Below are 27,322 nucleotides of genomic sequence, written 5' to 3'. Positions count from 1 at the left end.
TTCTTGCAGCTAGCGGCGCGGATCAGGGACGGTGTCCAGGAGCACCGAGATCCACAGGGGGGCATTCTGCCTAGTGCCCCCATTCCCTCAAATTCGGGGGTGGTATAGGGCACAGCAGGCACGGGCAGCCCCCCCCCCATAATCCTGGGGGGGGTAGGGAGGCTATTTACTCCCATCACAGCCTCCTAATTACCCCCTGTGGGTCAGAGAGATGTTATTGTCAGCCATCTTCCGATGCGTCCCTAGTGGCCCCTAGCATCTGGTCTTTCCAACTCTCAGTGAACCCAGCTAAGACTGTGGGTGGGTGTAAAAAAAAATATTCCAGAATACAAGCACATAATCCTATGCAAGTTTACGTAGAAGTAAGGTCCATTGTATTCAATGGGGGTTAATCCCTAGAAAGTGTTTTGGGATTGCAGCATTGGAGGACAATTCAAAACCCAGGCACTGACCAGAGGGTTTTAAGAAGTGGTAGTGCCAAGGACTCATCCACACCTCAGTCACACATAGCAGGGGCAGGACAATCTCTGCACCAGTCTAGCAATGATGCAGGGACTGGGACCATCTCAGGATCCCATAGATCCCAGGAAGGCTCAGCTCCTCCCTGTCAGAGGCGTACCTAGGATCATCATCATCATCATTTTTTATTTGTATGCCACCTTTCCACAGTTAAAAAAACAATACTCAAGGCGGCTTACAGCATAGGATTCCCTGTGCCCATGACAAGGAGCTGTCCTCTCTGTGAAAAAAATCACTTAAGCACAATAGCCATATTAGACATCATCATCATCATCATCATTATTATTACAGTGGTACCTCGGGTTACATACGCTTCAGGTTACATACACTTCAGGTTACAGACTCTGCTAACCCAGAAATATTGCTTCAGGCTAAGAACTTTGCTTCAGGATGAGAACAGAAATTGTGCTCCGGCGGCGTGGCAGCAGCAGGAGGCCCCACTAGCTAAAGTGGTCTTCAGGTTAAGAACAGTTTCAGGTTAAGTACAGTCCTCCGGAACGAATCAAGTACTTAACCCGAGGTACCACTGTAATGGAAGGAAAGGTCTGTCAATAGCTCCAAGGCAAATACTGGTTGCTGGAGAAGGTCTACCAACTTCTTGTGGGCTTCCTGGAAGTGCCTAGATGGCCACACTGTAGCAGAAGGACTAATGATCTTATTCAGCTGGATTCTTCTAATTCTCCTCCTCCTCCTCCTCCTTCTCCATTTATTTATACCCTGCATTTCCATTCATTTTGGAGTACAACTCTCACTGTCCCCAAACAATGGCCATGCTGGATGGGGCTGATGGCAGCGGTAGTATAACAACATCTGAAGGGAAGCAGTCTTTAATTGTCTGAGTGAATCCTTTCCTAGTGTGCCCACTCAATGCAGAGGCAGAGAACAACTGGTTTAAGGAGTACATGCGAAATATATAAAAAATGTAAAAGGTCCAAGAGTTTTGTATCGAAGATCATCAGATGCTCATATTCCCCTTAGAATAGATGCAAAATAAACAATAGATGAAAAGGGGAAAAGGAAGAAACCTGTCTCTGTGAGCCGAATAATATGATTTTGAATTTCACACATCCTCAGAGGGGAGGACAATGCAAGGTCAATGCATTTTTGTCTCACTTTTATGCAAGCTAACTGAACAGACAATTTTCCATGGTTTTCTTTCTTTCTTTTTAAAAAAACCTTTATTTTCATTCAGTGTTAATCTAATGTGCAGATAGAAATAGCCCAAAAAAGAATGTATTAAAACACAAAATTCCCCCTTAGGAGCTTGGCCTCCCACCCTGAAGCAGAGTGAGCTCGTCTTCTGGCCAGCAATGCCAATCTATAGTTATTATATCTCTTTGTCTCTTTTCATATCTCCTAATAGAAACATTGTTGTAGCTTCTGGCTAGAAAATTAGCCAAGTGAACTCTCGCTGTCTGTCTCTCCCTCTTCTCATCAGATTAGTGGGGGAATTTAACAGGGCCTCGTTCAACTCACTTGCTCTTTTCTTTGCGAGGCTGGTACCACAATGCAAAAGGGAGCTGCGAGCATATTAATTTACCTCCGTTCATCAAAGGCTCTTCCTTCCTCCTTCCTTGTCAAAATATATTTGCCGTTATAGTTTATCGCAAGATCCTGAAAGTGTCCAGTTGGATATGAGCATCTTCCACATTCTGCTCTCAGGCCACAAACTGGAAGTTGAAACCTTGAATCACTTTGTTGACATGCTGTGCTTCTACTTAAGGGACCCTTAACCTAAGAAGTCCATTCTTAAGGAAATCAGCCCTGAGTGCTCACTGGAAGGACAGATCCTGAAGCTGAGGCTCCAATGCTTTGGCCACCTCATGAGAAGAGAAGACTCCCTGGGAAAGACTCTGATGTTGGGAAAGATGGAGGGCACAAGGAGAAGGGGACGACAGAGGACAAGATGGTTGGACAGTGTTCTCGAAGCTACAAACATGAGTCTGACCAAACTGTGGGAGGCAGTGGAAGACAGGAGTGCCTGGCGTGCTCTGGTCCATGGGGTCACGAAGAGTCGGACACGACTAAACGACCAAACAACAACAACCTAAGAAGACCCAAAAATCTCCAGCCAGATGCCCATCGGAAGCCGCCAAGCAGGCCAAAAATGCATTAGCTCCTTCCTCACGTTGTTCCCCATTGACTGATATTCAGAGGCACACTGACTCTGATCCTGGAAGTAGTATTGCAGCCGTCACAACTAGTTGATTGCCTTATCTCCGTGAATTTTTCTCAACCCGTTTTAAAGCAGCCCTCGTTGGTGGCCATCAACACAAATTCTAGCAGTGAATTTCTTAGTTTGTTCTCTGTGAAAAAGTACTTCTTGTCTGTCTTGAATCTACCTTAGGATTCCTGCAGTTGTTTCCTTGTTACCCTAGTCATGCTGGGAGAATATTGCACTTTTCTTCACAACAAAACCATATCTATCCATTCCCTGTCAGGTGATAACATACTTTCCAATATTTCTCCGCTGAAAATAGGGACATCCTATTCCATGATGATGATGATGATTTTATATCCCTCCCATAGGACTGGGTTGCCCCAGCCACTCTGGGCAACTTCCAAAATATATAAAAACATAATAAAATGTTGAACTTTTTTTTAAAAAAGCATCCAAACACAGGGCTGCCTTCAGTTGTCTTGTAAAGGTTGCATCATTACTTATCTCCTTGGCTCAGGGGTTGCATAACTCCATACTCTCCAACATTTCTCCGGTGAAAATAGGGATGTCGTGAGGAAAAGTGGGACATTCTGTGATCAAATCGGAAACTGGGGTGGCTTCTGCAAAGCCAGGGCTGTCCCTGGAAAATAAGGACATATGTGATTCCAATCACTTGAGGGGAGGGCATAATCATTGGCCCCTCTGCCTCCACTGCATTCCTGGCGCAACCTGTCTTTACAGTCCTCTCTGGGGGATGCTTGAAAATCTTCAGTGGAAGCCAACAGTGGTCATCTTGGCTTCCTGTGCTATCTAGCATGGCTGCACATTATGCAGCAAGCCTGGATGAGTAAAGCTGTCTCCCTGTTGCAGAAATGCCTCTTGAACACATAGGAGGCTGCAAGATGGGTTATGAGGAATGTCACAGAGGGGCAGAGCCAGTAGTCACTTCTTTAGTGCCCCCCCCAATGACTGGAGACATGTGAGTGATAATGGCTAAAGAGAATCTTCATTCCTCAAGGAACATCACCAGTGCTCACACACACACACACAGAGAGAGAGAGAGACCACTCTGTTTTTGGTTCACGGGCCGAAAAGAACACACACTACCTTCTCATGATGTGCTTTTGTGGTGCACATGCGCAAAAATTCAAAGACACTTTGAAACCTTGCAACAATAGAAAACTTTCCTCTGAGTTTATATTGTTGAATTTTCAATTCATCGAGCGACTTGCGAATTACGATGGGTTCAGTTCACCCAGCACAGCACCTTCCCAGCAGCAGCAGCCATTTGCTGTTCCCAGTGTCTGTTTCCAAACATTTGCTTATGTGTGTCCCACACCCATTGCACTTTTGTAAACCTGCAATATATTCACTGTCTGGAAAAGTTAGTTTGCAGAAAGACACAATTTGCAGCAGCACAGTAGAGTACAGTACAATAGCTCCAGAGGACTTTGTTTTCCATTTGCTTTTTGAGCTCATAACACTGTCCACAGCTTGTATCCTTAAAATCCAAGCGCTCCATTCTAATAATTGTTCACTCAAACTCTTGCACATTCACATGTTATTAACCCACCTGGGATTCAGCAGTCCCTGTGGTATGTTACAGAGAAGATTTATTTTAAAACACTTGATATATTTTGCATAATGCAGGTTTGGGGTGTTCCCCCACCACTTCAAATTACCATTGGGCTGATAATAGTGTAGTAATATAGCATTTAGAAATCATTAACACTATTTTAGTGCTTAAGAGAGAGGAAAGACCACTGCCTGCATAATTGCATATAAATGGTGAAAATAATTTTCATTCTTTCCATGCATAAAGGAAAGCACAAGAGACAGATTCTTCTAATATAAACAAATCATCCCCAGCTTCTCTCTCCATCTACTTTCTTCTCCCTTTGTTACAAATTGTTCGTACATTTGGCTTAATAACAAATGAAAACAGTTGATATTTCTAATGACATAGGGTAATCTTGAAGTGATGAGTTTCCTTGTTTGCAAAATCCTTTTTTTAAAAAAATACATTCTTCACTGAACTTGATCAGGAGAAAGATTTATATTATTCACCCGGGGATATAATTGAAAGCTTATGAACTTGCTCAAATGCAGACTAGAAGGGTCTTATATCATACATAAGATAATCGTTTAGTCGAAATCAGCTTCATCTGGTAAGTGACTAGGCCTTATCAAGAATTAGATTTCCTCCAAGAAAATCTTGGGGATTAATTTTTTTGAAGAAAAAAATAAAGTTAAGACCAGGTAAGTAGCTCCTTGCAAAATATGTGTTGATGAGTCCTTGAAGGCCGCTCTTGTCCTTTTACCAAAAGCTTCAATTTTTAAACACACGTGCAACTGTTTAGTTGGAAGGAGGTAGACTGAAATCAACAGGGGCTGGTCAATTAGGGCAAATGGGACACTGTCCCAAAAGATTCAGTCTGCTATCAGCCAGGCTCCGCCTGTCTACCTTCTTACTTACAACCAGCCCAGGGGGCGATGTGACACATGTCCCTCAAGTGTCCCGGGAAAACTGTGACATCCTGTTTTTTCACATGAGAGCATGGCAGCCATGTTGGGCGCCATGATCTCACCCCCAAAACAACGACTTTTTCAGGGGTTACAATGGCACACGGGTCAAGCGACTCACTCAGGAGCTCAGCCCGAAACTCACACATCCTGGTTCGGGCCCTGGACATGTTGGAGGGCATGCATGATGTGCTGATATATTAGATCAACAACACAACAGATACTGGAGTGTGAGAGGAACATTAGAAAATGGGTCAGAAGCTCTAGCATTATAATCAGGAAAGATAGCACAATATTCCCCATGTTGGAATGCACCCCAAGAGGCATTATGGCAGTTCAGTGACACATTCTAGGCAGGTAAGGGAAGTCAGAGACATCCTGGAGCAGTGCTGTTAAGGGGTGTGATCTGCAGATGCAGAGACCCAATGCTTAGATAGAGTATTCTGGAGGACCACAGTCAATGCCCAACCATGAGGCTTCTGATCCCTGGCCTCTGGGACCACTTGGGTCCATGCCAACGACGATGACAATTACCATGTGGCATTTTTGTGTGTGCGTATGGCAAAGTTTTCATTTCTCAGTGTGATGAATGCCCAACAATGTGTTCCCCATGATCACTGTTCATCACATCCTGGAAAATGTTTTGAAATCTGGATTGAAGAAGAAAGTGTTGAGCCGTGATGGCAGGCTGCTATGCTTGGCAATGTCAGTTTGTGGTGGCCTCGGTACGTCACCGCCATGTCAAAAAATGATTTTGCAAATTTCTCCCTTTCCCCCAGCCTCTGGCCTTTTGAACCAAGTCTGTTAATTGATATAATGTCTTTCCTACTCTTGCTCCTCTTTCCTTTATGAAACATTTTTTTTAAAAAATAAATGAATATCTGAACTCAAAACCATTTTAATAATGTTTTGCACATTCAACAAATTGCAACAAATTAAAGAAGCCTCAAAGTACACTCCGTACTTATATTAGGCTAACTGTATGCACAACCTATTGCTGTGGTTGCCTGTGGTAAGTTCAGTTCAGTAATACTCAAGTCAAAGGTGTGATGAGCAAGTAATATGAAAGCAAAACCCTCCTGCTGGTTTCCTTTTGTCTTTTCTCACCTGGCACAAGCTCCCTTTGCTCTTTGACTCCATTTCTTTCCCTTTCATTGGCTTTTGCTTCTCGTTGTGGAGCAAAAGTTTTAGCAAACATTGCATTGGGATAAATGATATGTTCTTCTGAAAACATTGGTAGGGAACCTCCAGTTCACAGGACAAAGTAGGTCTGCAATATCTCCCCAACTGGCCATTTGGGTGAAACTTCCACAATCAGAGATAATACATTCTTCTGAATACCAGTTGCTGGAAACCACAGCAGGGGAGAGTACTGTTGTGTGGTTTCCCACAGGCTTCTGGCTGGCCACTGTGAGATCAGGATGCTGGACTACATGATAAAAAGACTTCTGAAGATTTCTGATGGAGCAACAGAACAAGCTGCCATTGGTCTATCTTGCTCAGCCGTGTCCATTGATCTGTAGCAGCCCTTCGGGGCTTCGGACAGGAGTCTTCTCATGTGGGAAGATGCCAGTAATTGAATGTGGGACCTTTGCACGCATTCGTACCTACGGGACCGCCTCTCCTGGTATGTCCCACAGAGGAACTTACGGTCTTCAAATAAAAACATCCTGAAGGTCCCAGGCCACAGAGAGGTTAGGCTGGCCTCAACTAGAGCCAGGGCTTTTTCGGCTGTGGCTCCAATCTGGTGGAACGCTCTGTCACAAGAGACTAGGGCCCTGCAGGACTTTCTTTCCACAGGGCCTGCAAGACGGAGCTGTTCTGCCAGGCCTTTGGTCGGGGTTCAGTCTGACTCCCTCTCCCCTTTCATAAGAACTTGCATGAAAGTAGCCTCCCAATTTTTCTCACAGGCCCATATAAGTTCAACAAAAACAGTTGGGGCTGGTGAGCATTTAAGGTCCCCAACCCTAATCTACGGGTTGCTATCTGATTGGATTTTATTCTGATCCTGATCTGATTTGAGGATGTACTTTAATTGATTGTCTGATTTTATGTTAATGTGTTATACATTTGATGTTAGCCGCTCTGAGCCCGGCTTCAGCTGGGGAGGGCGGAATATAAATAAATTATTATTATTATTATTATTATTATTATTATTATTATTGCATGCAAAATGTACTGTACCCAGGTGGCTGGTGCCTCCTGGGTCTGGTGGTGCAACAGAGAATGAGGCCAACAGTAGGTGGAGGCAGATGGTTCTAGGTTTGTCACACACACACCCTCCTCCCTGTTGAGTTCTGCAAGGGCAAAACTGAGCCTGAGGAGAAAGGACTGACAGCCAAGAGAGGCATCTCTGGTCTGCTTGTAATAAGGCAGGAAGGTGGGAGCTGGCTGAGGTTGGTGGGTCCAATCCCTGTTCATTAGAGTGGACCAGCCTTCACTGTACCCCTAAGCCCATTCCCAGTATAAGAGGATGATATAAACACAGGAGGCCTTAGAGAGCAGTGGTCTTGGGGGGGCAGTTTCATATGCCCCTCTGCATGCTTTGGGGCCCCTCTTGCGCTCTGCTTTCCCTCTGGAAATCGCTCCCAAGTCTGCAGCCGCATTTGCAGGCAGCAGTAGCATTTATTTTTCGGAGCGGTAGCAATAGTTGGGGCTGCCGATCACTCAGCAGAACTTCCTCTCCCTTTTACTCTTTTCTTTTTCCCTAACTGGACCCTCCCCACTTTTTTGGCATTCACTATTCCCCTCCCCTTGCAGAGAATGTGTGGGTCTGAGCAGTTTTCTGCTTGCCCCCATGCTTTTTATGCATGGGTCCAAGTGGTTTTCCATTTGTGCCACCACTTTCCCCGGGAAAACCTTCTATTTAGCACTGAATCAGAGCAAACATCAACCCATGGGAAATCTGATTGACGTTTGCTCCGATTCATTGGTAAAGAGCAAGTTTCCCCAGGAGAAAACAGGGTAACAAACAGAAGTATGGATGAACCCTAAGTCTAGTTTTATCCCCATCTTCCACCCTGCTGAGTTCTTTAGGAATAAAACAGAGACTAGGGAGAAGGAGGTTAAGAGCTAGTGCCACCCCCTAAATTGGATACAAATTATAAGGCACTTGGGGGGGCAAACTGAGGTTGGTGGGGCAGCACCATTTCCCCTAATGCACCAGCGTCCGCTGATCAATAATAATACGTCTCTTTTACGACTTCAATTATGTCTCAGACCTGTTGAAACCTCCTTTCCCCCACCATCACCCGAAGATATATAATTCCTGGGTTCTTGTTAAACTCTGTTTACAATCAACTCCACAGAGTCCTTCATCTTGGCTACAAATCTGTACTCCAATTCAATCATTTTCAAATAGGAAAAAAAGGATGTCATGTTTCCTAATGAATGCTGAGAAAGAATTGTTTAATATAGATCACTAGATCTCCCGGAGTATATTAAAGTACTCAGAAGAAAAAGCTCATCCTCCCCTCCCCTCTCTTTTCCGTAGCTCCCGGAGTGTTCTCTATATTCCTCATACATTCTTGTTAACATTTGAACACTCGCAGGCTCTTGTACCTGCTGCCCTCAATTACTTTAGCAAGGAACAACTCTTTCCTGGCTCTGTTGCTGTTTCTCTCCACCTGCTGGTACAGAGGAAGGAGGGGGGGAAAGTGTCACAGTACAGGTAAATGGGAGCCCTGAGATGTTTTCAGTTACTGAGAAGCAAAAATCCATCAGAAATCTATTCCTCTTGAAAAACACTAGAGAGCTCAGTTCTCAAAATCCCCTCTCCAGCCACATGAGATGGAGCAAGCAGGAGCCGCTGAGGACCAGAGGAAAATTGGATGTGTCGTGTTTCAGTTGTGGCTGCGGTCTCTTGACAATTTGGGCTAATTTTTGCTCAGAGTAGACCCACTGAAATGAATGAGCATGACTCGGCTAAGTCCTTCATTTCATCAGATGCACTCTGAGTAAAAGAGAGGTGGACGCTATGCTTGTTGGCATCTGTTTGTCTTGAGGAACAATGGAGTGCACCCCAGACCACATGCTTAGCACAAATAGCCCCATTCAGGTGCCCTGGCTAAATGGAAGGGACAATGGGCACATTCACACTGTTTAAAGCTCTAGGATATGATTTTATGGCACAATGGAATACCGTGACAGAAGCCGGAGTGCATGGAAACACCATTTACCTTCCCGCCGCAGCGGTACCTATTTATCTACTTGTACTGGTGTGCTTTTGAACTGCTAGGCTGGCCAGAAGCCATTTAGGCATGCTGGTCACATGACCCGGAAAGCTGTCTGTGGACAAATGTTGGTCTGAAAAGCGAGATGTGTGCCACGCCCTATAGTCCCTTTTACTGGACCTAACCATTCAGGGGTCCTTTACCTTACCAATGTATACAGAGCAGGAATAAGGAACCATTTCCAGTCCAGTTGCCACTTTCCCTCCTGGATGACATATATAGCATGTCAACAGTGTCAATGGTGGATGGTCTGTTGAGAAGAGATGGACAAAAGTGTTATGTGAAAAGCCATAAAACAAGCGTACCAGCCAATTTCATCAGAAAAAAAGGACAAGCAGCAACTTTCTGATCAAAGGAGCTTCTTACATGCATGCTGGCTTTTGAGAACTTATTTGGTCCAGAAATGGAAGGCCCTGTGTGACTTAAACCTCTTGTTGTACTACAAGAATATGTGGCTATTGCAGAGAAAGCAACTCACAATGTACATATTTCTAAGGGTAAGGAAAACCTGGAACGTTTCTCCATCATTTGGTGGCATTTCATTCCTCATACGTCAAATTCAGATATGCAAAACTTTCTTTCCTCCATCCAGTAAGGAAATGTGGCTTTCATGATGTGTTTTTCTGCCTTTATTTTTCTACATTATTTGCTTTCTACTTATTTGGAAAAATACAACCTCTGTACTGCTCCTACGTTTTGTAACTTTGATTTTTCTTTTGTTCCGTTGATTTTACATTAATAAAAAGGGTAATCTTTTCCTGCGTCATTAGCAGCCTGCTAGATTATTCCTCTGATGGTGATATTTTGGAGGCTAATCCACATGACCCTCTTTTTCTCTGGGGCTTTTGATGTCCACTTTAGATTTGACCTTGAGGCACAGTCCTCGACACATACCAAACTGGCTGTGGGTGGTATCCGCTTCCCATGTCTAGGTCACCAACAGCTAGAATAAGCCTCATGCTAACATTCTAATCCAATATTTAGGACTGAATTTCAATTCAAAATTAAGAAGATTGGAAGCTGCCTCTGTTAGCAGTTCCTCCATCCTTGGAGAGGGATGTGACAGCATATGGAAGAGACTTCTGTGTGGTGGCCCCCAAGCTCTAAATCCCTGTCCCTGGATGTGCAGTTGGTGTCTATTTTGCACCCTTCCACCAAGGTGCACCTTTTCAGCCAGGCTTTCAACCATGGCTGAATGTGAGTTTCCCCTTTTGCATCAGATGCTGTATTTTAGGTGTGCGGAACGGTTGACCCTCCAGATGCTGCTGAACTACAACTCACCTTGTACCTGGCCATGTTTCCTAAGGCTGATGGGAGCTATAGTTCAGCAGCACCCTGAGGACCAATTGTTCCCCACCCCTGATTTTATAATAAATAATAATAATAAATTTTATTTATATCCCGCCCTCCCCAGCCAAAGCCGGGCTCAGAGTGGCTAACAACAAGTAAAAATAGCGTATATAAAATCACACAGTCAATTAATTAAAATACATTCTAGAATCAATTCAGAATCAAATTAATGGCAACCATTGGGCTAGAGTTCTTTGAGGATTACAGAAGGAGAGAGGGGGGTCAGACTCTGCCTTGGCCAAAGCCCTGGCAGAACAGCTCTGTCTTGCAGGCCCTGCGGAAAGATGTCAAGTCCCACAGGGCCCTAGTCTCTTGTGACAGAGAGTTCCACCAGATTGGAGCCACAGCCAAAAAAGCCCTGGCTCTAGTTGAGGCCAGCCTAACCTCTCTGTGGCCTGGGACCTCCAATATGTTTTTGTTTGAAGATCGTAAGGTCCTCCGTGGGACATACCAGGAGAGGCGGTCCTGTAGGTACGAGGGTCCTAGGCCGTATAGGGCTTTAAAGGTTAAAACCAGCACCTTAAACCTGATCCTATACTCCACCAGGAGCCAGTGTAGCTGGTTTAGATACGCTTGTACTTCTGTTGCATCTTGCCATTGGACTTTTTGCAAAGGGCATGTAACAAATGCTTCTAGAAAAAGAGGTGTCAGAACTCACTATGAACACCTCCCTTGCTCTCTTATGATGGCAATGGTGCCCACCTAACATGCCCACCTATTTGCACATCTAGACCAGTGTTGGCTGCTCTGACTTGCAGGGGCTCCCTCAAGGCATAGTTCTTTCACTTTGATTGACCCCTTTTGCTGGAAATGCCAGGGAACATCTCAGGCTTTCTACATGAAAAGCATGTCCCCAAGCTAAAGTCTTTCCTACTGGGTTGTGCCAATCAGCCCTTAGCAGATGCTAGTAATTGGCCTAAATGAAATATGTCCTATGCTAATAGAAGGGACAGATGTCACAGCTGATCATCTTCCCCACAATAGTCCCCTGTGCCACCTTGTAATTGGCTGGTTAAAACCCTGATCAGTATACAGTCCTGTTCTCTTATAAGTCAAGGTGTTCAGTTCCTTTCATAAGTCAGCATGCACAGCTTCTTAGACCCAGTCACCAACTAGTACAGGGGTGGACAGACTATCTTCTGTTGGAGGGTTGCATTCCCTTGGGGATAATCCTTTGGGACCACATGCAATCAGTGGGTGGAACCAAAGACTACAGTGTTCTGCTTTAACTAATCTGGAATAGAGACCACTTTGCTTCAATTTACACCATAGCTACTTCAGATTACAGGGATGCGGGTGGCGCTGTGAGTTAAACAACAGAGCCTAGGACTTGCTGATCAGAAGGTCGGCAGTTCGAATCCCCGCGACGGGGTGAACTCCCATTGCTCAGTCCCAGCTCCTGCCAACCTCGGAGTTCGAAAGCACGTCAAAGTGCAAGTAGATCAATAGGTACCGTTCTGGAGGGAAGGTAAACGGCATTTCTGTGCGCTGCTCTGGTTCACCAGAAGCGGCATAGTCATGCTGGCCACATGACCCGGAAGCTGTACACCGGCTCCCTCGGCCAATAAAGCGACATGAGCACCGCAACCCCAGAGTCGGCCATGACTGGACCTAATGGTCAGGGGTCCCTTTACCTTACTTCAGATTACAGTGGTACCTTGGGTTACAGATGCTTTGGGTTACAAACACTTTGGGTTACAAACCCTGCTAACCTGGAAGTAGTGCCTTGGGTTGAGAACTTTGCTCCAGGATGGGAACAGAAATAGTGTGCTGGAGTCGCGGTGGCAGCGGTAGGCCCCATTAGTGAAAGCGCGCCTCAGGTTAAGAACAGTTTGGGGTTAAGAACGGACCTCCAGAACGAATTAAGTCCGTAAACCGAGGTACGACTGTAGTTTATTCAATCCAATGCAACTTAGGTTTTGTGTGATTACTCTCCTATGCACACAAACACCACAAGACCAATACATCTCCTGCTCTGGAAAACAAGGGAAAGTAATTCCTTTCTGAATTCAGTGTGCTACACATACGCACATGGCAGTTTGCTTTCAGGCAGCATCTTTTTTCCCAAGCCATGCAAGCGGGACAAAAAAAAAACTTTTTGTAAACAACATCAATCAATCACTCAGTCAAAATACTGACACTTCCCATTGTTCTGAAACTAAATGGATGAAGTGGGGTTGGGTGGAGTCAGAAAGAACAAGATATTTTAAAACCCAGGGAAAAAAACGAGGGAAGGAACAAGAAGGATGGAAGGAAGCCTGATGAGATGAAAGCATGAGGAGGTGTTGGGAGCTGCAGAAAATGAGACTGGGAGCTGAAAGTGGTCCCTGGGGCAAAGGTGTGGAAGCAAACGCCCCACTCACCTTTTCCATGCAATCTCCTTTCCCATTTCAACCCCTGACATCATTTCTGCATGGAGGGGTCCCTGTGACCTGCCTCTGGCCCACACCTGATCAAAAGCTGCAGTGGCGAGGTACTTGGAGTAAAACCATTATGCACCCGAGTCTTTCAAGAGAAGGCCATCATAACCACATGTTTCCAGATTATACCATAAAGCATTTCTTAATACAGAGAAGCACTTTCACACAATGTACAGTGGTACCTTGGGTTAAGAACTTAATTTGTTCTGGAGGTCTGTTCTTAACCTGAAACTGTTCTTAACCTGAAGCACCACTTTAGCTAATGGGGCCTCCCGCTGCCGCCACGCTGCCACCGCACAATTTCTGTTCTCATCCTGAAGCAAAGTTCTTAACCCGAGGTAATATTTCTGGGTTAGCGGAGTCTGTAACCTGAAGTGTATGTAACCTGAAGCATATGTAACCCGAGGTACCACTGTAGTCCTTTCAGATGAAATCCATAGGAAGTTGCATTATACTAAACCAGACCATCTAACTCACTATTGTCTGCACTGACTGCCAGCAGCTCTCCAGCTTTACCGGCGTGGAGGGAGGGGGTCTGTCCCATGCCAACTGAAGATGCTGAGGATTGGAGCCCAGGACTTTCTGGGTACAAAGCAAATGCTTGACCACTGAGCTGAAGACCTTGCCCAAGGCCACTGTGGGAGGAGAACCGCAGGTGGCTAAAATTTCTGCTTCCAGTGGCTTGCCCAGGCTCTCACAAGCGAGGGCAGAAAAGTGCTCTTCTCTCCTCCATCCGTTTCTATTTCCTTCTTAAAGTAAACAATCTCCCTACCATTTGGAAAAATGGAGGAGAAATAAGTAAGATTGAACTATGTCAGTTCCTGGGTTGGCAGTTTGATCTGATCTCAGGTTTGGAGGTGTGTCAGGGAGCTCCGGAAGGATCCTTTGGATCCAATGGCTTCCCTTGATCTACACCCAAGCAGCTCACAGTGCACACACTATTCAGAGCTCCAAGATTCATACAGCCAGAGACCCAGAAGTGTCTGCAGTGACAAGGATGGGGCCCCTGACTTTGGATCCCCCTCTCTGACATCAGAGATTTCTCTCTACGCCTGCAGAATGGCAGCTCTGGTGCTTCCATAGCTCAGCGGTAGAGTATCTTTTCTTGCATGCAGAAGTTCTCAGGTTCAATCCCTGGCATCTCCAGGTAGATCTGGGAGCATCTTAAACTCTTGAGTTCCACTGCCAGGTGGCATACACAGATGGACCAATGCTTTCTATGGACCAACACACCTTTCCGTGTTCCTACAGTCTCCAGGATGCCATGTGATTACTGGGCTCCTTAGATTATTTAAAAATAAACAGATTGGAATTTAAGAGCAAAATATGCTGATCATTGATAGGAGTTCATGGTATTGTTCTCCAAGGCCTCACGGCTTTCTAGACTAACAACCAGAGCTGAACAAATCAGCTTCATCTGGTAAGTGACTAGGCCTTATCAAGAATTAGATTTTCTCCAATAAAATATTGGGGATTAATTTTTTTGAAGAAAAAAATAACGTTAAGACCAGGTAAGTAGCTATCCTGCAAAATATGTGTTGATGAGTCCTTGAAGGCCGCTATTGTCCTTTTACCAAAAGCTTCAATTTTTAAAATCACGTGCAACTGTTTAGTTGGAAGGAGGTAGATTGAAATCAAAAGGGGCTGGTCAAGTAGGGCAAATGGGACACTGTCCCAAAAGATTCTGTCTGCTCTCAGCCAGGCTGTGCCTGCCTACCTTCTTACTTACAACCAGCCCAGGGGGTGATGGTGACACATGTCCCTCAACTGTCCTGGGAAAAGTGTGCCATCCTGTTTTTTCGTGTGAGAGCATGGCAGCCATTTTGGTCACCATGATCTCACCCCCCCAAAAAAATGACTTTTTCAGGGGTTACAATGGCACACGGGTCAAGCGACTCGCCCAGGAGCTCAGCCCAAAACACACACATCCTGGTTTGGGGCCTGGACATGTTGGAGGGCTTGCATGATGTGCTGATATGTTAGTTCAACAACACAACAGATACTGGAGTGTGAGAGGAACATTAGAAAATGGGTCAGAAACTCTAGCATTATAATCAGGAAAGATAGCACAATATTCCCCATGTCGGAATGCACCCCAAGAGGCATTATGGGAGTTCAGTGACATTCTACGCAGGCAAGAGAAGTCAGAGACAGCCTTCAGCCACTCACCCCTTCAGCCTTCAGCCACTCCTGACAATAATGGACATATTTATTTTCAGCTTTCTCGGGTCAACTTATCGAAGAGAATTTGGTGGCCCCATGCAGAGCTGCAAGTTATTCTTAGCAGCTTACTCTACAGTGCACCATGCAGGGACTTATGGCACTACCAACTGCGGGGTTGCAGTCTCCTTTCAACCTTTGAAATGGAGTAGCCCGCCAATATATGCATGGCTCTCAGAAACTTTATTGACACCTGACTGAGAATTATTTAAATAGAGAGAGAGAAAGCGGAAGATGTTTAGCAGAAATAAGCACACAGACATTTTTCCGTCGGAATACATGGGGATAAAGAAATCAGCCGCATTATCGCCCAAGATGGAAGAGGCGAGGCATGGGAAATTCAATGCACTGCGGTTATTTCACCCCTGTTTTTCATTACGTGGGCAACCTCAGAGCTGTACTTGTTAGCATTTAGAAAAAGAAGGGGGGCTTTAGTCTGCTGCAGGGGAGCCATTATTGTTGAAATGTGCTAGCATTATCTTGCTTAAGGAGGTGGGGGCACATATTGTTTATGCAGTCTATTTATCAGTGTAAGAATGTATCTTCCAATATGGCAATATCTCGGGTGGTAATAGCATACAAGAATAAAAGAGTGTTCATGAATAGAAAGTTCCTGCCTGTAGCATGTACATCTGAGATACTAAAGGATTATTTACCTATCATTAAGATATGGATTTTTTAAAAATCTGGTCCAGCTTTTCTTCCAGCGGAAATCATATTAAACTCTCTAGTTATTTTATCTGACTTCTGTTGGGCAGCTTTTCATGAGCATGGCAAACTATATGTGTGTATAATTCAGGAACAGAGAAAGAACACACACACACACACACACACACACACACACACACACACTCTTACTTACTTGCTTTCTCTTTGTGTGTGTGTATTCTTAATCTGTTCCTGGTGTGTTTGACTGTTGTGGGGAGGCATTTGATTTTGTTTGCGTTTTAATGGGATACTACCTAATTTAACGAGATGCTACCGAATTCCCCCCAGTACACCTGCAAAAATATCCTGTTTGCAGTAGGGAGCTTGCTGGGGTGTGGGGCAGGTGCAGGATCCCAAACCTTTTTGTTCCTCTGGGATGTCGGGGGGGGGGGGCGGTGTGTGTTCTGGAGCCAGAGGTACAAGGCACATCGAAACAACACTGTAGAATGAAGTACAAGAGGTTGGGGGCAGTGGCATAGCGTGGGGGGTGCAGGGGGGCCGGCCGCACCGGGTGCAACATCTGGGGGTTAGGGTTAGGGGGCGCAAATCCACGGGTTAGGGGGTGCAAATCCACGGGTTAGGGGGCGCAAATTACTTGCCTTGCCCCGGGTGCTGACAACCCACGCTACGCCACTGGTTGGGGGCACCAAATTTTAGAGTTGCACAGGGCGCTGCTGAAATTTGAGAGCCCAAATTCCATCACTGCTGAAGCCCACAGAGTGAAAGAAGAGAGATTTTGATCAGGTAGTCTCCTGAGGTACTCTAAGCCTCTCCCTGATTTGGAAGAGAATGGGAGTTGAAATGACTCTGGATTCTTTGGCTCTAATGTGTTTCCCTCTCCCCCCCAACACACCTTTAAACTGCCCTCCATATGCCCCTCTCTGGCCCTACCAGAAACCCCTCTCTGGCCCTACTCTGGCCCTACCAGCACTGGTAGGGTGTCAGGGTTAGAGAGCAAGCTCCAAAGTATCTTATGGTCCCTATGATTCCCTCCTAGGTAAAGGGGTCATAGGTCAGTGTCAAAAGGACTCGGGATCAATCCCCAGGTAGCTCTGAACCCCTGGAGATCTGCTGCTGCTCGTCAGTGCAGGCCATAGTGAGCAGGATGAACCAATGGGTCCAACTCAGTATAAGCAGCTTCCTATCATCCTACGAGAATAGGGTTGTAGGTTTAATGCTGGCTCCGTATGTTTTATCTCTGATGATGACTATTGCATTTTTTAAATGGGCTTCACCTTGTGACAGCTGTTGACTTAAAAGGCAGCTTAAAAAATATCTTAAATAGATAACTACTCAAATAAACATTATACCTCTGGAGAGAAAGGCTCCAGAATGTCAATGGAGAGGTGGTCGTGGGTTTTGAATGCATGAATTTCCCTTTCATTCCACACCCCTCCTTCCATAACTGGTAGGAAATGGACGGGTGGTGCTGCGGTTTAAACCACTGAGCTTGGGCTTGCCGATCAGAAGGTTGGTGGTTCGAATCCCCGCAACGGGGTGAGCTCCCGTTGCTCGGTCCCAGCTCCTGCCAACCTAGCAGTTTGAAAGCACACCAGTGCAAGTAGATAAATAGCTGCTGTGGTGGGAAGGTAAACGGAGTTTCCGTGTGCTCTGGTTTCCATCACGTTTATCCATTGCGTCAGAAGGAGTTTAGTCATACTGGCCACATGACCCGGAAAGCTGTCTGTGGACAAACGCCACCTCCCTCGGCCTAAAAGCAAGATGAGCGCCACACCCCATAGTCACCTTTGACTGGACTTAACTGTCCAGGGGTTCTTTACCTTCAGCTTTTTACCTTTACATTCTGACACCCATCATGGATTCTCAGTTAAGCATAGGTCCTTTGGTCTTTCATGGAGCCTTCCCAGTGCTAAATCAGACAGGTGGCGTTAGCAGACTGACAGACTTTTTTACTGGCTCATACAAAGCTCAGGGATCCCTTTTCCCAAAGTCCTCCTGCAATAAAATCACATATCTTTTGCAGTAAACTGAGCACAGCTGACACAGGACAGGAGGGAGAGAGCAAGGGAGAGCAGGAGCCTTGTGTTCTGTTTTTATAGATACATAATCCCCGTACAATGATATTGTGTTTATTCATTTTGTTTATTGGTTTGAACATGATTTTTAATGCGCACATAAAAAAAATGTTTTCAAGTTTAATTGCGGTGTCAACCCCATCAGGTTCATCTTTATCTTTGACCACTTTTCTTTCCAGGAAGCAGCCAAGCTGGGTTTTTATTTTATTTTTTTATAGGATCCCCACACATAATAAAGCATCCAAACAACTTTTTCACGTCATCTTCAATGAATTCAGAGGATGCAACAGTTTGCACACTCTCCCGCACACATTTTATTACTCCCACTTTCATTCTACAAGGCTGAAGCGAATCATATAATAAATATGTGTCTTGCACTTGTGAGCTTGATATACTGTTCCCTTCCAAGAGGCTCTTTCTGCTCGTAACTTAGATTGCTGGCAAAAAGCATTCCCCATTCAGCTTCTCAGGTTAGCAATGTTTTATAAAGCCTTACAAGGGAAATAATGATAATAATTAATGTTGTGCCGGATATTCACCACGTGAGATTATCGCAGCCAACAGAGCTGCTTCAGGAAAGGAGGAATGTTTGCTGCATAATAGTGCTCCCTCCTAGAAAAAGAACAGAGGTTCACCAGGATATCTTGGGCACCTCATTCAATACAATGGCCTTTATGATGTGCTTGGTTTTTCAACCTCCAGTAACACCATATGACAATATTTATCTCTCAAAGAAATGCAGGTGGAACAGTGGAGGCAGGTACATTTGGGTCAAGGGAGAACAGTATGCGTGGGGTTTAAGCAGAGGTTGTAGGACCATCTGTCATGGATGCTTTAGTTGAGATTCCAACATTGCAGGATTTTGGACTAAAGGACCCTCAGGGGGTGCAAGGAGTGCGGGGCACCCAGGCGCCAAATTCTGGGGGGCACCAAATGTATACCTACTGTATACTGGTTCCTCTCGATTGGCGGCAGTGAAAAGCCCTGCTCCTGCTCCGTCGCTCTGTTACTCCGTAGCATCAAATATCACTGACGAGTCAGGAAACAAAAGCAGTTACAGGTGAGTGATTTTCCTCCCCCCAAAAAAGGTCAACAACTTTGAGTTCTCCTCCCCTAAAAAAAGGTCAACAACTTCGACTTCCCCCCTGCCCCCAAAAAGCTCAATAAAAGTTAATTTGGGGGCGGCTAAACTAAATTTGGGGGCGCTGGGGGCAGATCTTTGCACCCTGGAGGTGCATATGCTAAAGTCAGCCCTGGTTCCTTCCACCTCTACAATGCTATGCTATGATTCCCCCAATCCCAGTCTGCACTCAGACAGTCTCCATCTGCCTGCCCTCTTACTTGCAACTAGACCACGGGCTGTCAGTTTGCTCCTCCTTAATTTCAGTGCTGCCCTTGTAGATGGGTTTGAAGAAGATGGGGCAAATTGAGAATTAGTTGGCTCCACCTATCCTTGCCTCTGGCCCCACCTACTGTTGGTCTCCCTGCATTCTGCCCTGCAAGTCTGAATTTTCCTACCACTTGCCACTGAGTAGGAAATAGTGCTGGGAAACCCCTCACTGATTTGATTCATAATTGGTTTCAGAATATCAAGCTTTTCCTCTTCAGTATGGAGTTCAAGAAGATTCAGGCCAAACAAAAGGAAGTACTTCTTCAGCTAGCATGTTTTTGAAAGTTTGGATAGTTCTGTCCCTATAATTCCCAAAAGGAATTCCCTAAAAAAACCCCAATCCATATAGGGAATATATGATTTGTTGGGGGTACACATTATTTAGCTGGAGAACAACATTGCAAAATTCAGGTAAGGGCAAATTTTGAACGATGGGTACACATTATTTATCCATCAGAAGGCAATTCTGTATAGGGAAGTTTTTCTTATAATGCTTAATGTTTTATTATGTTTTTATATATGTTGGAAGCTGTCCAGAGTGCTGGGGCAACCAATATGATGTGTATTGTATAAATAGTAAAATTATCATTATTGAATGGGATGTCCCTATTCTCATCAGAGAAATGTTGGAAGGCAGGCAAGGGGTTTAGATCTTCCTCAACCTCCCAACCCAAGACCATTTAAAAGCAAAACATCTAGAGATCCAAGCAGGGCAGGATTTAGGTTTGATGAGGCCCTAAGGTACTGAAGGTAATGGGGCCCTTTACATGTCCAGCTGTCCTTTGTCAACAACAAATTGTTGCTGTTTTTTGTGTTGAATATATGCTATATGGTAATTTATGGGCCTAATAGGTATCTAGATCCATTTGCACATAACAAAATATGTATTTTATCAAAGTAATTGTGATATTTTAGGGAGCAGGCTAGCAGGCGGGGCCCATTACTTACATCATAGGAGCCTACACAAAACACTGTTGCTGTATGTAGGTATTATTTTATTTGCTTTTTTATCTTATATTTTGGAAATGTACATCCAGTGTTTTTTTTCCTTTTAAATTTTTTGGGCCCTAAGCTATAGTTTGTTTAGCTTAGACGTAAATCCGGCATTGGATCCCAGCAATTAGATCTGAGATTTACTACATTCAAAGCACAACACTGAGATATGACCTCTCCCTTGGGCCCATTTTGGATTAAAGTGTCTAAAATTTGTCAGCGGTTCCTCATGTTTACTCTTTGGTGGCAGACCAATTTAATGTACCCTAATTTGTTTGTTGAGTTTGGGGATGATTCTGCTACCTGTTGTATGTTGGTACCTTTAGTCACGTGTGTGTGTGTGTGTGTGTGTGTGTGTGTGTGTGTGTGTCTGTGTGTGTGTTTGTATATCTATATCTATAAAGATAGATGAATGGATAAAGATAGCTATAGGCTACACAAGAACTGCCTCTCCAGTTGTAGCTATAGGTATAAAATATCTTTAACCTCTTTTGTCAGTCTGGAATGTGTTGCACTGGAGACAAGAAGAGATTTTGAGGCATCTTTTTAATGCCACTCAAGAATCCATCTGCAGAATACAAGCGGATAAATTCCTCACATCTCAACAACCATTTCTCACCTCATAAGAGAAAAGCAAAACTGCAACTCCTGCCACCCCATGTTCTTAATTCACTCTTCTTCTTTTTTGCAATTCAGTGTTTATTGATTTTAAATATTGAATCCACTCACCACAAAAAAACAAAGAAAAAAACAAAGCACATCAAATAAAAATTTTTTAAAAAATGTTACATATAAAATAAAGTTCTTCGATACGTTGAGATTTCTGACATCCTCAGTATGGGTTCTTTGTTTCCTTGCTGGCTGCATATTGTATGACCTTTAACTAATCATAAATTATCTATAATCTTTGTAGCATATAACATTGCAGAAGTTAATCAAAGCACGTCAAAGACTTCATATGGGAGCATTGTTCTTTAAATATAATAAGTATATATCCCATTCTTTGTTAAACTTTTGGTTTGTATGGTTCCTAACTTTTCCTGTCATCTTTGCCAATTCTACTTGATCAAATAATTTCACCTACCGCTCCATTTTAGTTGGTATTTTGTCTCCCTTCCAACATTTGGCTATCGGCGTTCTCGCAGCAGTGGTTGAATACGTGAATACCTTCCTCAGTTCCTTTGGAATATTTGCCACCATGATGCCTAAATTGGAAGGCTTCTGGTTTGTTGATGAAAGTTAGTTTAAACAGTTCTTAATACATTCCAATAAGAATTCACTTGGGCTGCATAGCACCAGCCCTGTTTTTGAGGGCTGCTTCCAGATACATCAGCATCTGTAAAGTTTAGTGGTATTTCCCAATTGTGAAATGGGAAGCATCATCTGCAAGGCTGTAATAGTGTAGATCTTCACTCGGCCCTTCTTCCCAGTCTGGCGCGGGTGCCATTTTGTGGTTCATTTCAGGTGCCCAAATGTCTTGAGCCAGCCCTGTCAATGAACATCTTGGGGATTTCTCAAGAGGACACTGTGTTGTGGAGTTTTGCCCTATCTTCCTCTCATCGTGGCTTTTCAGTACTCCCTATCCTTTAATGCTACACAGGACACAATTCCAAATACCATCATGAGGTGCCTAGCAGCTGACGCATAAATGGTTGGCCGTGCTTATCATACTTCCTAGTTTCAGGAGACCACAGGTGGAGGATACCGAACAAGAGCAAATAAATCATTCACGATGAAGCTACTTGAAAGTTTGGCAGATGTTGCTGTGATTAACTGAAGGCTTGCTCTGGAATGTTGGTTTGGCACAAGGTTAAATGCACATGAATGAATCTGTCTGCATACTTAGACACTGCCGTGAAACTTAGTTCTCATAAAAATGGAGGCCGGGGTGGGGGCTGTTTTCTAGCTTGTTGACAACAGTTTACTATACTTGCGTATCTACATATGGAGACCCGCCACATGAAAGTCCGAGCTGGTTAGGATATAAAGAGTTCTATGCTCCAGACAGATAGTATTCAGAAATTTGTCAAACCGCATCTGTATATGTGTGTATATTTGCCCAGGTTGGGAGCTGTCTTTAGCCTTTGAAAAATACCACTTTCAACTCCGAGATCACATACTGAAAGGGCTAATTTGTGTATCGCAGCCGTTCTGTATCCTAACAAGGAAATTCTGGTGCTTATGAGTGCTTTCTCGGTGAAGAGATACCAGTCATGGTAGACAAGATGCCTTAAAAACAAAGTTCTTGCTGTTAAAAAGGTAAAGGGACCCCTGACCATTAGGTCCAGTCGTGACCGACTCTGGGGTTGCGGCGCTCATCTCGCTTTATTGGCTGAGGGAGCCAGCGTACAGCTTCCAGGTCATGTGGCCAACATGACTAAGCCACTTCTGGCGAACCAGAGCAGTGCACGGAAACGCTGTTTACCTTCCCGCCGGAGCGGTACCTATTTATCTACTTGCATTTTGATGTGCTTTCGAACTGATAGGTTGGCAGGAGCAGGGACCGAGCAACGGGAGCTCATCCCGTTGCGGGGATTCGAACTGCCGACCTTCTGATCAGCAAGTCCTAGGCTCTGTGGTTTAACCCACAGCGCCACCCGTGTCCCTTTGTTGCTATTAGGATGGTATTAATGGTTTTCCTTCTATTCATCTGTGACAACTTTTCTTACAATCAAGTGGCACCTAAATGTCATGAAATAAACAAACAAACATTCCCCAGCCATCAATTTATTTATTTTTTTAAAGCCCTGGGGTTGGGAGGGAAGAAGAAGCATTTTTGTCAGGCAAAGAAAACCTAATTGAGAGAAGAGTCATAGCTTTGTGGAGAGCAAATACTTTTTATGTCTTTGGTGTCTTCAGGTAAGGTTGCGAAAGTACCCCATTTGAACCATGCATAGTCACTGAGGTTGGACAATACAGCCGTACCTTGGAAGTTGAACGGAAGTTGTTCAGAAACCAAAGCACAGTTTCTGATTGGCTGCAGGAAGCTCCTGCAGCCAATCGGAAGCCATGGAAGGCCTGTCAGATGTTCGGCTTCCAAAAATAGTTCACAAACCGGAACACTCACTTCCTGCTTTGTGGTGTTCAGGAGCCAAAACGTTCGAGAACTAAGCTGTTCAAAAACCAAGGTATGACTGCACTGAACTTGAGTCTGTAAGTCTGGAAGATCTGCTCCCTGCCTTGCAAGCTGTTTTTCCACCTGACCTGGGAAAATGGGGTCCTGACTGACTGCTGAGACTGCTGAACAAACTCTTGGGCTGGGGTATTGGTTTTGTTAACAGGATTTAATTTGCTGTTATTGATATTGTTGTTGTTGTTATTTCTTTATAATGATTTATGAAGGAATTGTTCAATTTGGTTGTATAATTTTAAATGTACTATTTATTGTTTATGACTCCTTCTGCTGTGTTTTGAATTGTGTAACCCCTTTGCATGTTGTAAACTGCCTTGAGCATGGTTTAACTGAGGAAAGGAAGCATACAAATAAATAGAAGTATGTCTATGACAGCTTCCCATGTAATTGGGGGTCATGACTGAAAAGGCCCTGTTCTAGTAATGACCTTCTGAACTTCACTAGGTGTTGGTACACCCAAAAGGGCCTTCCCAGCAGACCTCAATTCACAAGCAGCACAGTTCATGGAAGAGCTGCTCTCCTTCAGCAGCAGATGTTAGGAACCAGCAGTTTTATGCAATTTAAGATGGAGGTTCGAGTTGAAAATGGAAACTAAGAGACTTGGGCCTACGTGCCACAGACAAGGAGATTCCCACATAAGCCAAAAGAAGTCTAGTGGAATTAATTTTAAGTAGTTAATAAATAATATTTTTATTCTACAGTGTGTGTGTTTTGCTTTCTAATGTTAGATTGAAATAAAAAATAAAGTCCCATAGTTAAATGATTCACCCCAAAGATTCCCCCCTCACCACATATAAATTCATCTTGCTAAGTCAGTTTCTAGCTTATTTTAATTTGGGTCTTAGCTGGCTGGTTTGTTTTGCTTCTGTTTCACAGGAGGAAAATGGACTATTTCCTCCTAGCCCCCAGCTCCCCGCCCATCATCTTTCCCTCCCCTCTGCATCTGAATAGTCGAGATTGACATTAAAAAGTACTTCAAGGGTTGAACTCTCCTGCAGCACACAAATACAGTGGATTTCTGTATATCTTTAAATGTTTTATATGTCCCGTCATATATAATTTATTATGTTGTGAAGCCGAGTCCTTCATTGAATGAATTTTTTTTTTACTGTCAGAGCCTGGGGTACTTTAGTTTGATGATTTAAAACTCCCAATGCACTCGTAGCAAACAGCACTTTATTATTATTATTACAGCCTGTTTGTCCAACAGGTCAAATTCTCAGCACTGCAGGACATTTCTCCTGCTCTAGTGTTATTTCAGGGAACAAGTACCCCTAAGCCAATGTTGATTCACTGTGTGAGGGAACAGGGTAGGTCTTCCACACAGGGAAGCAGGGATGGGGCCCAGAGAGAAAATGGAGAAGATACATCTAATGCTGTCCCAAAACCTGCCTTTCAATTTCCCAGACGATTTCTTCCCTCGTGAAAGAGGCTTCAATGTTTCTGCCTCATTCACAGGGAATTTTAGAAATTCTATAGAGTTTTGGTGGGTGTTAGGTTGAGCTTACCTCAAGAATATGAGAACTACAATAACACAACACCCTTTTTTTGTAATGTACACAATATCTCTTTTTATTATTCTGTTTTGTTTTGGGTACTATTTCTTCTTTCTTCTTCTTTTGTGTGTCTCATCTTACTCTGCGCACTTGTAATTTTGTGCTTTTTATTTTTCAATAAAGAATACAAAGTAAAAAAAAATAATGCGTGAATGTTGTTCTTCTGTTTCACTGTTCTTTCTGTATTATTTTATTTTATTGTAACCAATAGGTATAACTACCTACCTGTTTATGTGTGGAAAGTTCAATAAAAAGAAGTTTTTTAAAAAATAAAAAGGACGGGAAGCTAATAAAACAGGATGAATGAATGAATGAATCGATTTATTATGGTCACAGACCAGAAATACAGACATATATAGCAATAGAGAACATGTAAACAGTGCTTTTTTCTGGGCAGACGCAGTGGTACACACACCCCTGAACATTTTGTGAATCTTTGTACTTTTGTCCATTTACTGTATTTATTCTTCCCGATTTGAACTATAAAATGATGATTTTCTTGAGTCAAAATGAGAGTACCCCTAAACATTTTTTAAGAAAAAAAGCACTGCGTGTAAATATACATAGATTAAAATTAAACTCTATAAGCTAGAGCATGATAATATAGATATAAAACATTTGAAATATGTAGGTTAAGACCTTAACCGCTAATTTAAAATATGCATGTTAAGACATTGGCCATTAGATTCATTCAGGGCTTGTCTTCTTAGTTTAAGGTAATCTCTGGTTCCCTGTCCTCTGTTAGATATTTTAAGGAGTGGTCATCAGATCTGCTTGGCGTTCGTTGCATAATTGGAGTGATAAATATAGAATGTAGGTCCCTAGAGTTCTTCTTCTTTGGCGATCACTCGTAGCCAAGTAAGATTGTCTTCCATAAACACAGTTTTAACAATGAGTCTGTAAGTGACTGTGGAAGCCAATTCTGGATCCACACGTCCTTCCACAGTGGGGACATTGGTTTCCGGGTGGGAGTTGATCACAGTGTGGATTTGCTAAGCATGCCTTCCTCCTAGCACATTTCTCCCTTGCATCCTGAGTTCAAGGGTCTTCAAAGCCCATGACACCTTTGGTAAAGGCTGTTCTCCAACTGGAGCGCACGCAGACCAGTGTTTCCCAGTTGTCAGTGTTTATACTACATTTTTTTTAAAAGATTTGCCTTGAGACAGTCTTTATATAACAGGGCATGAGTAACAGTTTCAACTTCCTCCAAACTGCAAGGACACAAGGTGGTGCACATGGTTCTCTGCCTCCCACAACAACCCTGTAGGAGGAAGAGGCGTGCAGGGAGAGTGCACCGCCCTTGGCAGCGCGATCCCGGTGGGGTGCCTTAGTGGCTGCCCCCCGCCCGGACTGGGTGCCACGCCCCTATGGGCAGCACGCCACGCCCCCAGGACACATGCCAGCCCTGCCTCCGTCTGCTCTCCGCCACTGCTCCACACCACTACAGGCTGGTGTGGAGAACACTCTGGTCCTGAATGGGGTGATTTTTCGCCTGGAAGTCATTTTGGACTCAGCTGTACATGCAGGCGCAGGTCAGTTCTGTGTCCAGGGCAGCTGTCTACCGGCTCCATCTGGTATGCAGGCTGAGACCCTTTCTGCCCGCGGACTGTCTCGCCAGAGTGGTGCATGCTCTGGTTATCTCCCGCTTGAACTACTACAATGCGTTCTACGTGGGGCTACATTTGAAGGTGACCTGGAAACTACAACTAATCCAGAATGCAGCAGCTAGACTGGTGACTGAGAGTGGCTGCTGAGACCATATAACACTGGTCCTGAAAGACCTACAGTGGCTCCCAGTACATTTCCGAGCACAATTCAAAGCGTTAATGCTGACCTTTAAAGCCCTAAACAGCCTCAGTCCAGTATACCTGAAGGAGCGTCTCCACCCCTATCATTCAGCCTGGACACTGAGGTCCAGCGCCGAGGGCCTTCTGACAGTTCCCTCACTGCAGTAAGTGAAGTTACAGGGAACCAGGCAGAGGGCCTTCTCGGTAGTGGTTCCCGCTCTGTGGAACACTCTCCCATCAGATGTCAAGGAAATAAAAAAGTATCTGACTTTTAGAAGATTTCTGAAGACCACC

At 44.3% G+C, this 27,322-nt stretch overlaps 1 long non-coding RNA gene across 2 annotated transcripts in view; it reads right to left on the bottom strand.

Annotated features, from left to right (window-relative positions):
- Window positions 1-1,378: 1,378 nt before the first annotated feature.
- Window positions 1,379-27,322, bottom strand: part of LOC310685861 — a 40,032-nt gene continuing 14,088 nt past the window's right edge. Inside the window, exons 2-5 of one of the 2 annotated variants that reach the window (XR_014515571.1) lie at window positions 19,115-19,198; window positions 17,915-18,089; window positions 9,584-9,685; window positions 1,379-6,661 (exon numbers count right to left, since the gene is read on the bottom strand). This is a non-coding gene — a long non-coding RNA (uncharacterized lncRNA). Of the gene's footprint in view, window positions 6,662-8,836; window positions 9,686-17,914; window positions 18,090-19,114; window positions 19,199-27,322 lie in introns of those variants that run through there. The other variant, XR_014515572.1, reaches the window with a different exon arrangement.

This window comes from Podarcis liolepis (assembly GCF_965112155.1).
Source record: "Podarcis liolepis genome assembly, chromosome: 1".
Taxonomy (NCBI): domain Eukaryota; kingdom Metazoa; phylum Chordata; class Lepidosauria; order Squamata; family Lacertidae; genus Podarcis; species Podarcis liolepis.
This window is presented reverse-complemented; position numbering and strand designations above follow the sequence as displayed.